The sequence below is a fragment of the Dendrobates tinctorius genome, unplaced genomic scaffold (genome assembly GCF_039654945.1).
Source record: "Dendrobates tinctorius isolate UK_male_01 unplaced genomic scaffold, ASM3965494v1 ptg000065l, whole genome shotgun sequence".
Classification (NCBI taxonomy): Eukaryota; Metazoa; Chordata; class Amphibia; order Anura; family Dendrobatidae; genus Dendrobates; species Dendrobates tinctorius.
In genome coordinates this window covers 29,751,477-29,766,995 of record NW_027361733.1, presented here as the reverse complement: position 1 = coordinate 29,766,995, position 15,519 = coordinate 29,751,477, and the positions used below count along the sequence as shown (strand labels likewise).

At 44.0% G+C, this 15,519-nt stretch overlaps 1 long non-coding RNA gene across 1 annotated transcript in view; it reads left to right on the top strand.

Moving 5' to 3' along the window:
• Positions 1-14,861, top strand: part of LOC141094946 (uncharacterized) — a 126,643-nt gene extending 111,782 nt beyond the window's left edge. Inside the window, exon 3 of the long non-coding RNA XR_012233216.1 lies at positions 14,690-14,861. This is a non-coding gene — a long non-coding RNA (uncharacterized lncRNA). The remainder of the gene's footprint in view (positions 1-14,689) is intronic.
• Positions 14,862-15,519: the final 658 nt, after the last annotated feature.

The following is a 15,519-nucleotide window of genomic DNA, read 5'->3' as shown; positions in this document are numbered from 1 at the left end:
ATCCTTATTGAAAAAATGACTAAGTATGGAATGGACAAGGCAACTGTTAGGTGGATTCTTAACTGGCTTAGTGATCGGACCCAAAGAGTGGTCGTAAATGGCTGCACATCCAGTTGGAAGAATGTCTCAAGTGGGGTACCACAGGGCTCTGTCCTGGGCCCTGTATTGTTCAACATCTTTATCAACAATTTAGATGAAGGAATTGAGGGTAAACTGATTAAATTTGCTGATGACACAAAGCTAGGAGGGATAGCTAATACTAGAGAAGAGAGAGAGAGGATTCAAAAAGATATAAATAAACTGGAGAAGTGGGCAGCAACTAACAGAATGGTTTTTAACAGGGAGAAATGCAAAGTACTACATCTGGGCAATAAAAATGAGAAAAGCATATACAGAATGGGAGGAATAGGGCTAAGTGACAGCACATGTGAAAAAGACTTGGGTATACTAATAGATCACAGACTGAATATGAGTCAACAGTGTGATGCAGCAGCAAAAAAGGCAAATACAATTCTAGGATGTATTAACAGAAGCATACAGTCTAGATCACGTGAAGTCATTATTTCCCTCTACTCCTCTTTGGTCAGACCTCATGTGGAATATTGTGTCCAGTTTTGGGCACCACATTTTAAAAAAGACATCAACAAATTGGAGCAAGTTCAGAAAAGAGCGACCAGAATGGTGACCGGTCTGCAAACCCTGTCTTATGAGGAAAGGTTGAAGGATTTGCGAATGTTTAGTTTGCAAAAGAGAAGACTGAGAGGAGACTTAATAGCTGTCTACAAATATCTAAAGGGCTGTCACATTGTAGAAGGATCAACTTTATTCTCATTTGCACAAGGAAAGACTAGAAGCAATGGGATGAAACTGAATGGGAGGAGACACAGATTAGATATTAGAAAAATCTTTTTGACAGTTAAGTGATCAATGAGTAGAACAGGCTGCCACGAGAAGTGGTGAGTTCTCCTTCAATGGAAGTCTTCAAACAGAGGCTGGACAGACATCTGACTGGGATGATTTAGCGAATCCTGCTTTGAGCAGGGGGTTGGACCAGATGGCCCAGGTGGTCCCTTCCTACTCTACGATTCTATGATTCTATGATTCTATATAAGGACAAATTAAGATCTCTTTTAAGAAAGTATGTTCAATTGGGGATATTATCAAAAAAGAGAGCAGAAAAACTCTTTCCAGAATACCCAGAAATTCCCTATTGGTATAGTGTGCCAAAAGTGCACAAGTCTTTAAAAGAGCCTCCGGGTTGCCCTATAATTTCAGGGAAAAACCCTTTGACTGAACCACTTTTGCAATACTTGGACTGGCTACTAAAACCTTTACTAAAAGCAGTGTCATCCTTTGTAAAAGACTCAGGAGATTTATTGAAAAAATTGAAAGATTTTCATTGGCAACCACATTTCTCCTTTGCATCTATTGATGTTTAGAGTCTATATACCCGCATCCCCCATGATAAAGGCATAGCAGCAATAAAGGAGATTTTACATAACACAAACAAATCACAGGATTTTATTTCCTTTATCGAGTCACTCGATTATGTTTTGACACATAATGCCTTCAAATTTCTGGAGCACAGCAATGGGCACGCCAGTCTCTTGTGTTTATGCAAATTTATTTCTAGCACGATTTGAAGAGTTTTATATAAAAACAGCCCTAAATCCACACTTAAAACATTTACAAGCATATTTTCGCTTTGTGGACGATATTTTTATTATCTGGGGGGGTTCTCAGGAAGAATTCGCAGATTTTGTAAAATACCTGAACAATGTGAACAGTGACAACATGCGCTTCACATTTTTATTGGGTGGAAACACAATAGATTTTCTTGATGTCAAATTTAAAATAAAAAATGGCTCTTTAAAAACAGAAGTGTTTAGAAAAGAAACCGCAACAAATAATTACTTACATTATAACAGCGCTCATCCATTACACACTAAAAAGGGACTTCCATATAGTCAAATGCTAAGAGTAAGAAAACTGAATAATGATGAAACCATTTTTAATGAATAAATTTCTGAGCTGAAACAATGTTTTTTGCAAAGGGGATACCCTATGACTTTATTAAATGAAGCACATGAAAGGGTAAAAAAAATTTCTCAAATGGATTTATTAAAGGAAAGGACTAAAAAATTAAATAGTGTAGTCAAACCTACAGAAAAAATTTAATTTTTGTTTCAAACATAGTGCAATGGATAGAGCAATACATGCAGCAGTGAGAAAACACTGGCATCTCATTGATGCAGAAAAAACCTTACACACAGATGGTAAACTAGTTCCTCAATTTGCATACAAAAGGGCACATAATATAGGTGATTTATTAGTACATAATAGACTTCGTCCCCCTCAAAAAAATTGGCTACGAGATTTATCAATAAAATGAAATTATAAATGTGGTCACTGCAAATACTGTCATCTTCATCTGACAGGGAAGTCTATACATTTTGGCTCTATTGAACATAAGGTACAAAACTACATTTCTTGTCAAACTAAATTCGTGGTTTATATTAGTTTTTGTCCATGTGGTTAATTTTATATTGGAAAAACTATAAGACCACTTACGATACGTTTTGGTGAACACTATAGATCTATTACAGCAGGAAATGGATCACTGCTATTAATCAAGCATATTCAAGATGTGCATAAAGCTAACCCAGAAATTTTGAGTTCTGCAGGGATTCAAAAGGTCAATTTTCCACCTCAAGGAGGCAACCATGACAAAACTTTATTGCAACAAGAAGCAAAATGGATCCTGAAAGCGAATGCACAAGGTCCTTTGGGACTAAATGACCGGATCGCTCTATCAGTATTTTTATAAAAAATGTTATATAAAAAATTGTATGTAAAGTTATTTAGATTATAATCTTCCTATGATATTGTAAAAATACAGATTATCTTGTAAATCGATATGGAAAGATTTATTCTTTACTAGTATCTTGCACTCTGTATATTGTATAACTATATTTTTTTGTAAATGTTTGTTTCACAACTCGTTATGTATGTTAATTAGTAAGGTCTGTGGTCCTATAAAGGAAATGACCTTTAGCTAATCCCCTCACCTGGACCCGTAGAAGCAAGTAATCGTGAAACAGCCTCCCTCCCCTAGCATTCCTCTAAAGTCCTGCATGTCCACACATCTATTGATGGAATTTATGTGAAATAAAGACGCACAGTTTTTCAGCTATATCGGTGAGTGCTGCATATTTCTTCTTTTTTCGCTTCACATTGAAATATTCATGTTTTTTCAAGCAAGCACCTCTGTTTTTTGACTGAAGTATATACCGCAATACTTCAGATAAATAGCTCCGTCTGTTAATGTGGTGATTTGTGTGCCCTAGTATGCCGTTCATCTGTTTTCTCTTTGCTGGGATTATTGACATGTCACTTTAGTCAATATTCATGCATTTCTCCTGGATAAATCTGATCTATCACATTACCTCCATTCATTGAAATATCAAACGTAACTGTTCAAGATGCAACTTACAAATGGATTTTACAAACCTATTATGTTCCTAATTGAAAATAAAGATTAAGAACATACATAAAACTAAACCACAACTTTTAGCTAAATACAGTCCGATTCATCACAATGGGATGATTGCTTATTTAATTGTTTGCAAACAATTATTTTAACCTTTACCTTTGAGCTCATTGTCTAACCCCCATGTCTTATATAACTAAATACATTGAGTCTGATTCGTCTGAAAAACTGGTTTGTCCAGTCTGAAAGAAAAAAAAAACACAAAGAAAAGGTTATAATAAGTACAAGTCAAATACTGCACTTTGTCCTTATCCTATCTGTTATCCATATGCTAATAGATTATTCACATATAGACAGACAAAAAAAAAACAAAAAACAAACAACCTCACTGGATACGTTGTATTTGGGACGCCCTCACACCCAGGGCAGTGGGGTACTTGGTACCGGGCCCGATGGTCCTCAATGGGAGATGTCACGGTAGCTTGAACCTGGCCCGTGGCCCTGGGCGCCCATTGTAAACGTTCAGTATCAATGTGTAAGTCGTGACGCCACCTGTGGTATTGGGCAATGAAGATGTAAGCCGACGCTGCGGACAGATCCTCTGGGACAGATGGTGTGGTGCAGCAGTGATGTTATAGCCCTCCACAGGCAGGGCTGTAGTCCTAGGGCAGAGTAGGTGAAGTGACACGTAGATGGTGTAGTGTCAGGTGCAAGGGATGTAACAGTGCTGGGCAGGTTGGCGCAGGAATAAGTGGAGGACACCAGGGCATGTAGTTCCAAAGTTTTACTCACAGTCTGTTGTACAAACAGGTGCCTGCCTCCGTGCTGTGTCCTCCGAGTCAGGGACTCAGTCAACCTCCAGGCCAGATGGAATACTCCTTTCCAACACTCCGCCAACATGTGCCTTTCTGAACACCTCCTCTTATTGTGCCTTTAAATGAAGTACTCCTAGTACTGAGTTACACTGGAGTTCCTCCTGTCCAATGTTCTTATGAACTCTACTTGTACGGCAGACAGCTGTAGCCTGCTTCGGGGACTTCATGCTACTAAGTCCCGGCTCACTATCCAGTTGCTGTTGTGCCCCCAAGTCTTGTGCGGGAATAAAGTGGTCACTACTTCTATTCCTCCGGTGTCTGCTGCAGGACCATTAGTATCCATACAACCTCGGGGACCGGGCCCTGGCCTTGCGCTTGGAACTTTTAGGAAGGGTTCTCTTCTAACCCACATCCTCTGTTCCCTTTTACTCCTCACTAGTGTTGAGCGATACCATCCGATATCGTGAAATATCGGATCGGATTGGATCGGATTCCGATACCGGAAACCAATGCAAGTCAATGGGACAGAAATATCAGAATTAAAAAAAACCCTTTCTTTCCTTGTAGGTTAATTCTACATGAAGAAAAACAACTAATAATAATGTAGAATGTATTGGGGGAGGTGGAGGAGACATTAAAGGCATAGAGGTTTAGCCCATTCAAATGGAATAGCAGGAATAATTTTTTTTTTTTAAAGACGTTCGGAGTTACAAAGATATTGACTATGTTAACCTTTTTTATATTTTGTCAGATATGTATGTTTCATTGCTTCCATGCTCTTCACCTTCTTTTTTACTTCTCCCACACTTTCTCCTTCATGATCCTCAGCAGCATCTTTTTCATCAACTTCTTCTTCACCTTATTTATCTTCTTCTTCTTCACCTTCTTCCTATTATTCTTTTTTTTTACATTCTTCATATTTTTCTTATTCAACTATTATTCTTCATATTCTACTTCTTCATCTTCTTCCTATTCTTCTTCTTCATCATATTCTTATTTGTGACAGTCATTTCTATAGTTATCTGTAAAAGTTTGAAGATTACACCTTCCGTTCTGCCTGTCACAAAAGATTTACAACAGGATTTGTCCGCGTTCAGTTTGGCCTGCAGCAGCAGGCATTTTCCAGGGGCACCACGAGGAGGAACGGACTCACCCCCATACACTGCTTAGTCTTCTTCTGCTTATAATTTAGATAATATCTTTTGCTCTGATTTTTGGTCTTCTGATTTTTGGTCTTCTGCTTCTTGGTCTTCTGCTTCTTGGTCTTCTGTCTCATGTTGTTCTGTATTTTAGTGGTTGTCTTCATTTTCTTTGTCCTCTTGGTCATCTTCTTCAGGGTCATCTTTTTGGTCTTCTTTGGGGTGGTGTTCCGGGTCGTCTTCAGGGTCATCGTATTCGTGGTCATCGTCTTCTTCGGGGTGGTCTTCAGGGTCGTCGTCTTCAGGGTCATCGTCAGGGAGATCCAGAGTGATAACCAAAAACCATTTCCAAAAGCTTGAACTTGGAAATGTAGCAGAAGGTACAAGAAGGCTGAGGAACTGCCGAGAACCAGCTGACGGTACTGGAACCCGAATGGGTAGCAGAAGGAACAAGAGCCAATGGCACTACCGAGGACCAGCTGACGGTGCTGGAACCCGGAGGGGCAGCAGAAGGAACAAGAGCCAATGGCACTACCGAGGACCAGCTGACAGTGCTGGAACATGGTTACTAAGCAGGAGGTACCTGTGCTAGAAAGCACTACCAAGGACCAGCAAACGTTGCTGGAACTTGGATACTGAGAAGGAGGCACCTAAGCCAAAGGCACTGCCGAGAACCAGCTGACGGTGCTGGAACCCAGATGGGTAGCAGAAGCTGCAAGTGCCAATGGAACTAGCGAGGACCAGCTGACGGTGCTGGAACCCGGAGGGGCAGCAGAAGTAACAAGAGCCAATGGCACTACCGAGGACCAGCTGACGGTGCTGGAACCTCAGTTACTAAGCAGGAGGTACCTGTGCTAGAAAGCACTACCAAGGACCAGCAGACGTTGCTGGAACTTGGATACCGAGAAGGAGGCACCTAAGCCAAAGGCACTGCCGAGAACCAACTGACGGTGCTGGAACCCGGATGGGTAGCAGAAGCTGCAAGAGCCAATGGAACTAGCGAGGACCAGCTGACGGTGCTGGAACCCGGATGGGTAGCAGAAGGTACCCATGAAAAACAAAGTTGCAAGGCTGCGAGCTGGCCGCAGTTACCGAAACCCACAGTCCTACAGGGTGTGCTTGTCCTATTGGCACTATGGAATCAGCCTTTGTTGCCAGATCCCGCAGCCCACATAGGAAGCCCATAAAATGCAGGCACCTTAGACTCGGCTAACCTGACCGCAACACGACTGGACAACGTATTGGTGGCAAAGTGACGTTGACACTACCTGGAAACAGTAGGCGTACTGGAACCAGGCTGGGCAGGAGGGAGTACCCATGCCAAAGACACTGCCGAGAACCAGCTGACGGTTCTGGAACCTGGAGGGGCAGCAGAAGGAACAAGAGCCAATGGCACTACCGAGGACCAGCTGACAGTGCTGGAACATGGTTACTAAGCAGGAGGTATCTGTGCTAGAAAGCACTACCAAGGACCAGCAGACGTTGCTGGAACTTGGATTCCGAGAAGGAGGCACCTCAGCTAAAGGCACTGCCGAGAACCAGCTGATGGTGCTGGAACCTGGATGGGTAGCAGAAGCTGCAAGAGCCAATGGAACTAGCGAGGACCAGCTGACGGTGCTGGAACCCAGAGGGGCAGCAGAAGGAACAAGAGCCAATGGCACTACCAAGGACCAGCTGACGGTGCTGGAACATGGTTACTAAGCAGGAGGTACCTGTGCTAGAAAGCACTACCAAGGACCAGCAGACGTTGCTGGAACTTGGATTCCGAGAAGGAGGCACCTCAGCCAAAGGCACTGCCGAGAACCAGCTGACGGTACTGGAACCCGGATGGGTAGCAGAAGGTACCCATGAAAAACAAAGTTGCAAGGCCGCGAGCCGTCCGCAGTTACCAAAACCCACAGTCCAACATGGGGTGCTTGTCCTATTGGCACTATGGAACCAGCCTTTGTTGCCAGATTCAGCAGCCCACATAGGAAGCCCATAAACTGCAGGCACCATAGACTCGGCTAACCAGACCGCAACACGAAAGGACAATGTATTGGTGGCAAAGTGACGTTGACACTACCCAGAAGCAGCAGGCGTGCTGGAACCAGGCTGGGCAGGAGGGAGTACCCGTGCCAAGGACAATGCCGGGAAACACCTGGCGGTGCTGGAACCCAGGGAAAATGCTACAAAAAGAGTGGAAACACAGGCCTAATTGGAGCAAGTTTAAAATCCGTAGTTGTGTGAGTGTGGACAGAGCAGGAGAAATTGCCGGACACATCTGGGGATCAGATGACATTTCTGAACCCCAATAACACTGGAGCATATGTTGACTGTGCAGACTTCACTTCTGAGCAGCAACTGGCGATGTTGGAGCCCAGGGTCAATAAGGGTGTAGGCTGAGGCCTAATTTCATCAAGTTTAATATCTTTTGTAGACTACTACTGATTATAAACGTGCTCCAATTAAGCCTCTGGCTCCACTCTGTTTCTAGTATTTACCCTGGCCTCCAACACCGCCAGTTGCTGCTCAGAAGTGCCGTCTGCACAATCAACACTTGTTCCTGTGTTACTGGGGTTCAGTAATGTCAGCTGATCCCCTGATGTGTGTCCGGCAATGTCTCCTGCTCTGTCCACATTCCCAGTAGTGGGAAGACATTGCCGGACACACATGCAAATGCAAATGTCCCATGTGGAGTACTGGCCCGTTGCACGCGGTGTACGGGAACTCAGGGGGCAACCCGGTTGCAGGGGCGGCGGTCATACCTGACATCTCCCGGTGGTGTCGCAGCTCCAGTGCAGACTCTGTGTGCCTCCTGGTGGCAGCGGTGTTGGAGGTGGCCGTCCGGGTAGATATTGGAGACGGTGGTGGTGGAGCAGATGGCAGCTCTGGGTCCGCGGGGGTCTCCGATGGGACCTGCGTGGCCGTGCTAGGACCAGGCGGGAGCAGGGCTTCAGTTACCGGGGTCTCTGGTGACTTTTCCAGGCAGGCCACAACCAGCCGTATAGACAGCGTGGAGGTATAAACTTGCACTGCCTGAGGATAGTCCGGTGCAGCGGTGGCAGGTACCATCGGTGAAAGTACGGGGTACGGGGGTGCCGGTGGTGTAGGCCCCTCCTGAGCATGCTGCCCGCTCAACTTCCATAATGCCTCCTTCCTCAGTCGCAGACGGGTTGTCAGCTGGGCTATTTCCTCCTCAGGCTGCCAGCGGTTCATTGTGGAAGCCAGATCGGAGCCTTCAGTTGCTGCGCCTGGGAGATTCAGCTCAACCTCCCTTCGTTCTTCAGGCCTCCTTTCTCCTTCCATCATGGCGTTCTGTGTTGTGAGTTAATTCTCCCCTTCACCTTTGATGTCTGATGAACTCCCTCTGCTGGTGAAGAGAAGTAGTGAAATTGATTGGGATGGGAAGAACCTGTCATCTGAACTGGCGTAGTGTGATTGGACATCTGGAATTTCTGAGTGGATATAAGGGAGCCGACGCCCTGCAGGGCTGCTGGTGATCCTTTCTGGTCTGAGCTCTTGCATCCAGCTTAGTTCCTGTCTACTAAAAGCTAAGTTTTTGCCCTGCTATTATTCCACGAGATTTTGTCTGGTTTCCTTAGTGTTTGTATTCAGCCAATCCTGGTTGGGACTGGCTGAATTCCATTTTTGTCTCTGATCAGTTGATCTCTTTGCTCTGTTTTCAGAATATACCTGAGTGCTGATATAGTGATTTTGAAGTCTAGCGACTTCATGGCCTTTTTCCCTATCAGACGGTTGGGACATTTTTGGTAGGGTTTTTTGCGGATTGCAGCCAGCATCTTTTCTGTCCTGTCCTATCTAGTTAGTTGGGCCTCATCGTTTGCTCAGCCTGTCTTTCTGTCTGTGTTTGTGTTTTCATCTGTTTTTCACCGACAATATATGTTGGGGGCTGTCTATTGCTTTGGGGTCTGCTCTGGGGCAGTTTAGATTTCCCTTCCTTCTTTAGGCTTATGAAGTTCTCCGGCTGTGACGAGGGGTGTAGGGCACCGTAGGAACCCCCCACGGCTACTGTTAGTTGTGGTGTATAGGATCAGGGGTCTGCAATCCGATAGCTACCAACCGCTCCGGTTTTCTGGACTTAGCTTGTATTTTTGTTTTCTCCTCCGGTGACTCATTTATAACAGTTCTGGCATTCTTCTTCCCACCTCGGCTCTTTTCCCGCCACTGGCTTCCGCTCCTCCTTCTGAGGGCGGTGTCTTTTTCCTACTCCTCCATACCAAGCCAGTATATGAACCCCCTCGGGGGGTGGGCCATGTTGCTGTCGCATAGAAGTTCAGACAGGAGAGGCCCAGGACAGTCCACGCTCTTTTCTTAGGACCACCCATATTGTCATGCCCTTCTTCACTGCACCAGCGGCCATTTTTAACATTCATTTCACAGTCTATTAAATTGGGTCTTCTGCACATTTCCAAAAGTTTTAAGTCTTAGACACACAGAACCCGATGGCATCGGGTCTAGTCATCCTGTTCGTGATGCCAAAAATGGGACGCCCTCACACCCAGGGCAGTGGGGTACTCGGTACCGGGCCCGATGGTCCTCAATGGGAGATGTCCCGGTAGCTGGAACCCAGCCCGTGGCCCTGGGCGCCCATTGTAAATGTTCAGTATCAATGTGTAAGTCGTGATGCCACCTGTGGTGTTCGGCAATGAAGATGTAAGCCGACGCTGCGGAGAGATCCTCTGGGGCAGATGGTGTGGTGCTGCAGTGATGTTATAACCCTCCACAGGCAGGGCTGTAGTCCCAGGGCAGAGTAGGTGAAGTGACACGTAGATGGTGTAGTGTCAGGCGCAAGGGATGTAGCAGTGCTGGGCAGGTTGGCGCAGGAATAAGTGGAGGACACCAGGGCATGTAGTTCCAAAGCTTTACTCACAGTCTGTTGTACAAACAGGTGCCTGCCTCCATGCCGTGTCCTCCGGGTCAGGGACTCAGTCAACCTCCAGGCCAGATGGAATACTCCTTTCCAACACTGCGCCAGCATGCGCCTTTCTGAACGCCTCCTCTTATAGCGCCTTTAAATGAAGTACTCCTAGTACTGAGTTGCACTGGAGTTCCTCCTGTCCGATGCTCTTATGAACTCTACTTGTACGGCAGACAGCTGTAGCCTGCTTCGGGGACTTCTTGCTACTAAGTCCCGGCTCACTATCCAGTTGCTGTTGTGCCCCCAAGTCTTGTGTGGGAATAAAGTGGTCACTACTAGAGTTGAACGAAAAGGGTCGAAAAAATTCAAAAGTCACTGATTTTCGCCAAAGTCGGGTTTCATGAAACGAAACCCGACCTTAGTGTGAGGTCGGCCACGAGGTCGGCGACCATCGCGCCAAAGTCGCGTTTCAAAAGATGCATTAGTGCCCTTTTTCAGCCAATCAGGAAGAACGGACACTGTGGGCAATGTGATGACATAGGCAGCGGTCACCGCCATCTTGGAGAAGGGCATGCAAGTGATTGGCTTGCTTTGTGTGGCGTCACAGGGGGTATTAAAGGGTGGGGACGCCGACCGCCATGTTACTCATGCTGATCTCAGAATAGGGAGAGCTGCTGCAGCTGCTGATTCTGTAGGGAGAGTGTTAGGAAGGCAAAAAGAAAAAAAAACTGCTTCTACTGCTAGCACTTTTCACTGTAGTTACTGTGCAGTTAAAGGTGAAGATTTTTGCTTTTGTGCAGCAGCGCTGGTGGTGATTAGCCTGCCTTTTAAGGCTAGCTGCATTGCTGTGTGCACACTGGTGTTCAAACTGCTTTTTTAAAAGCAATCCAAATTGTATTGTTTTGTCTTAGTGAGGTAGTGAGCATTCATTTTTTCACACACCATACAGCGGTGTATGCTCCTCACACAGTACCGTGTAACAGCTGTTATCACGGCCAAATTGAAGCTATCTATGTGTGTGACTCGGTAAGGAAAAGTCGAGGAGTTTGTCCGTTCTTACAGACCTACACCTTATAGTTTTTTCCGTTTTTCAAACAGTTGAGTATATTTGCTGTTTGATTACATTCAAAACTAGAGAGAGACAGCGTGTGTCAGTCCGTATACAAAAACACGGAGCTTGCCAATTTTACATACACCGTACAGCGGTGTACGTGCACGCTCCTCTCTCAGTACCGTGTAACGGCTGTTATCACGGCCAAATTGAAGCTAAGTGTGTGACTCTGTAAGGAAAAGCCGAGGAGTTTGTCCGTTCTTACAGACCTACACTCTAGGGAGATTCCAATTCTGCCCAATTCTATATACACCTTGTAGTTTGTCATACACTAGGCAATTTCTGCCTGTCACATTGCGGTGTAATATAAACAGTTATACTGTGTTCTGTTTCTGTGTCTTAGTTCTTGGGTGGTGTGAACAGGGTCTTATTGACCCGTTCAGTTTTTGTGCATGCTTCATGTGTTTTGAATCTATTGATTTCTTGCTTATGCAAGCTTTGGGAGATCCCCGCCTCTCTCTTTTGGGACATGCATAAAAAGCCATTTCGCCCAGCGAGCCCATACCGGGCAGCGCCTTTCTGAACTCTGCTCATGAAGGTATATTCACACGTTCAGGTTTTTAAATATATTGGATAGGACTGCTCCGAGAAGGGTATGCCTTGATGCGGCGGAGTGGCTTAGCGTACATTTTTTTGCAGAAAAACGTATCAACAAAATACCCTGGTTTTGTTAACATCTTTTACTAGCACTTGCTACTTACAGTTACATGTATTTTACAGCAGAGTATTTATGCACGTTTGTCATACTGTGTTCTGTTTCTGTGTCTTAGTTCTTGGGTGGTGTGAACAGGGTCTTATTGACCGGTTCAGTTTTTGTACATGTTTCATGTGTTTTGAATCTATTGATTTCTTGCTTATGCAAGCATTGGGAGATCCCCGCCTCTCTCTTTTGGGACATGCATAAAAAGCCATTTCGCCCAGCGAGCCCATACCGGGCAGCGCCTTTCTGAACCCTGCTCATGAAGGTATATTCACATGTTCAGGTTTTTAAATATATTGGATAGGACTGCTCCGAGAAGGGTATGCCTTGACGCGGCGGAGTGGCTTAGCGTACATTTTTTTGCAGAAAAACGTATCAACAAAATACCCTGGTTTTGTTAACATCTTTTACTAGCACTTGCTACTTACAGTTACATGTATTTTACAGCAGAGTATTTATGCACGTTTGTCATACTGTGTTCTGTTTCTGTGTCTTAGTTCTTGGGTGGTGTGAACAGGGTCTTATTGAGCCGTTCAGTTATTGTGCATGTTTCATGTGTTTTGAATCTATTGATTTCTTGCTTATGCAAGCTTTGGGAGATCCCCGCCTCTCTCTTTTGGGACATGCATAAAAAGCCATTTCGCCCAGCGAGCCCATACCGGGCAGCGCCTTTCTGAACCCTGCTCATGAAGGTATATTCACATGTTCAGGTTTTTAAATATATTGGATAGGACTGCTCCGAGAAGGGTATGCCTTGATGCGGCGGAGTGGCTTAGCGTACATTTTTTTGCAGAAAAACGTATCAACAAAATACCCTGGTTTTGTTAACATCTTTTACTAGCACTTGCTACTTACAGTTACATGTATTTTACAGCAGAGTATTTATGCACGTTTGTCATACTGTGTTCTGTTTCTGTGTCTTAGTTCTTGGGTGGTGTGAACAGGGTCTTATTGACCCGTTCAGTTTTTGTGCATGTTTCATGTGTTTTGAATGTAATATAAACAGTGCCTGACAGAATCCAACTGTGTCCTGAAGTCTTGAGAGATTCCAATTCTCCACAGTCCTCTATACACCTTTCTTACACCATCCAGAATCTGCCTGTCACATTGTGGTGTAATATAAACAGGGCCTGACAGAATCCAACTGTGTCCTCAAGTCTTGAGAGATTCCAATTCTCCACAGTCCTCTATACACCTTTCTTACACCATCCAGAATCTGCCTGTCACATTGCGGTGTAATATAAACAGGGCCTGACAGAATCCAACTGTGTCCTGAAGTCTAGAGAGATTCAAATTCTCCCCACTCCTATATACACCTTGTACCTTGTTTTACAGTACCATATAGTTGGTGTTTTTTTGGATACATTTTCCCCAAAAATGAGGAAGTGTGGTGGAAGAGTCCGTGGAAGTGGGCAGGGGTTGGCAGCTGGAAATGATGGTGTTGGTTGGATCTGCTGGTAGTGGGAAAAGCAAAATGGCACCTAATGCAGGAGGTGTTGAGCCTGCATCATCGTCTGGCTCCACAAGGCCTCGAAGGCTCCCTTTTCTGGGAGTAGGTAAACTGCTTTTAAAGCCAGAGCTTCAAGAACAAGTTTTGGCTTACATTGCTGACTCAGCCTCCAGCTCAATCGCCTCCTCTTCTGAAGTTTTAAAAAATAAAAGCACTGAGTGATCATTGGAGGCTTATGTTCATGAACTATACCTTTCCTTGTGTACTTCACCTCAACCAAAATTGAAGGATGCGGCAGGCCACACTAGAGATTACTCCATGGAGCTGTTTTCACATACCATGCCTGGGTTATCAAGTCAAATCGTAAATTACCCAGGCCAAGATGAATCTGACAGGAAGTGCACTGATGCACAGCCACTGATAGATGATTCTGCTGGTACATTCACTCAGAGAACTACATTGTCCTCGCAGTGTACCAAGCCAGAATCTGACCCTGATGAAACTCAGGTGCCCCTTCCCGCATACTATACCACCATACACGGTGATACAGAGGAAGGTGCACATGACATTGAAGAGGAGGTGATGGATGACCCAGTTGTTGACCCAGATTGGCATCCATTGGGTGGAAGAGGGTGCCGCTGCCAATAGCTCGGATAAAACTGAAAAGGAAGGAGCGCAATAGGGTCTTATCTGGGTGGAAGATAGAATAAATTCAAATGGAATCTACTCACCTTTCCACGAACGAACAAACGCATGTAAATCAATGTCAGCCTGCTGCACGCCCGAGGTTCACAAACGTGACCGCCAATATAATTCTTTTTGGATAAAAATTTGGGCTTACTGTGCGCTGCTGAGACCAGGATAAAGTCACCACATGAGAATCTTTTTAACTCTTTATTCCCAACGCGTTTCAAAGTGAAAAAGCCACTTCTTCTTCAGGGGATGACATATAGTGGATAGATACAGCCATCTCTGGTTAAATACATTCATGATTTGAATTTAGGCGCCAAAAACCACATGGGATAAGGGGACGGATGTCAAAGTTCAAGGGTTAATGGAGCGAAAAACAGTTTACAATTGTTCCTAATGTTTAACAATAAAATTTCTTAATTTCTATTCACAGATAAAATATCGAAATAAAAAAGAAGAAAGAAAAAAGGGAAAAAAAAAGAATGTATTCTAAAAAAAGGGGTTTATATGGGGGATGGATCGAACTCATGGAAAATATATATATATCTCGTAGTCTAGAGTCTATACCACTCGAACAGAGGGGATTTCATTTGAAAAAGGAAGAAAAACGGGGAAGAGTATTAAGATATGTTTATAATAAAATGTAATTAAAATTTCTTTTATTAAAAATATGAACGTGTTAAAATGTGTATTAAAATGGTGTGAAAATTGTGTATAATAAAATTGTGTTGGATTAATAATTGTTTAAAAAGAATTTTTTCAATAGGGACTAAGGGATATAATTCTGATGGCGGATGACAAAAATGATTGATTGGTGCAAGGTTAAAGACAGGGACCTATAAAAAGGAATCCAGACATACCCCACGGGAACAAGTTCTCATCCCAAAGGAAAAAGACTTAAAAATTCAAAACATTTTTTTGTAAGAGAAAAGGGAATTATTAAAATCCAATCAATAAATCAGTAAAAACGCTCCAATGGAAAAAAGGTTAAATACACACAGAATTCACTCCAAATGTACTCCAAAAAATTGTTAGAAGACGAAAATATTTTAAAAGAGGAAAATTAAAGGAAGACTTCTGTGATTTCGTTTAGGCCATTAGGCTTCAGGGTATTTAGTCTATAAATCCAAAAAATCTCCTTACGGTTTAATTGTCCCATTCTGTCAGGGTGATCACTGGGTATGTGTTCGATAGGGCTAATTTTTAACCCATTATAGTTTTTCCCATGTTTCAGAGCAAAATGCCTAGATAAGCCGTGTTGCA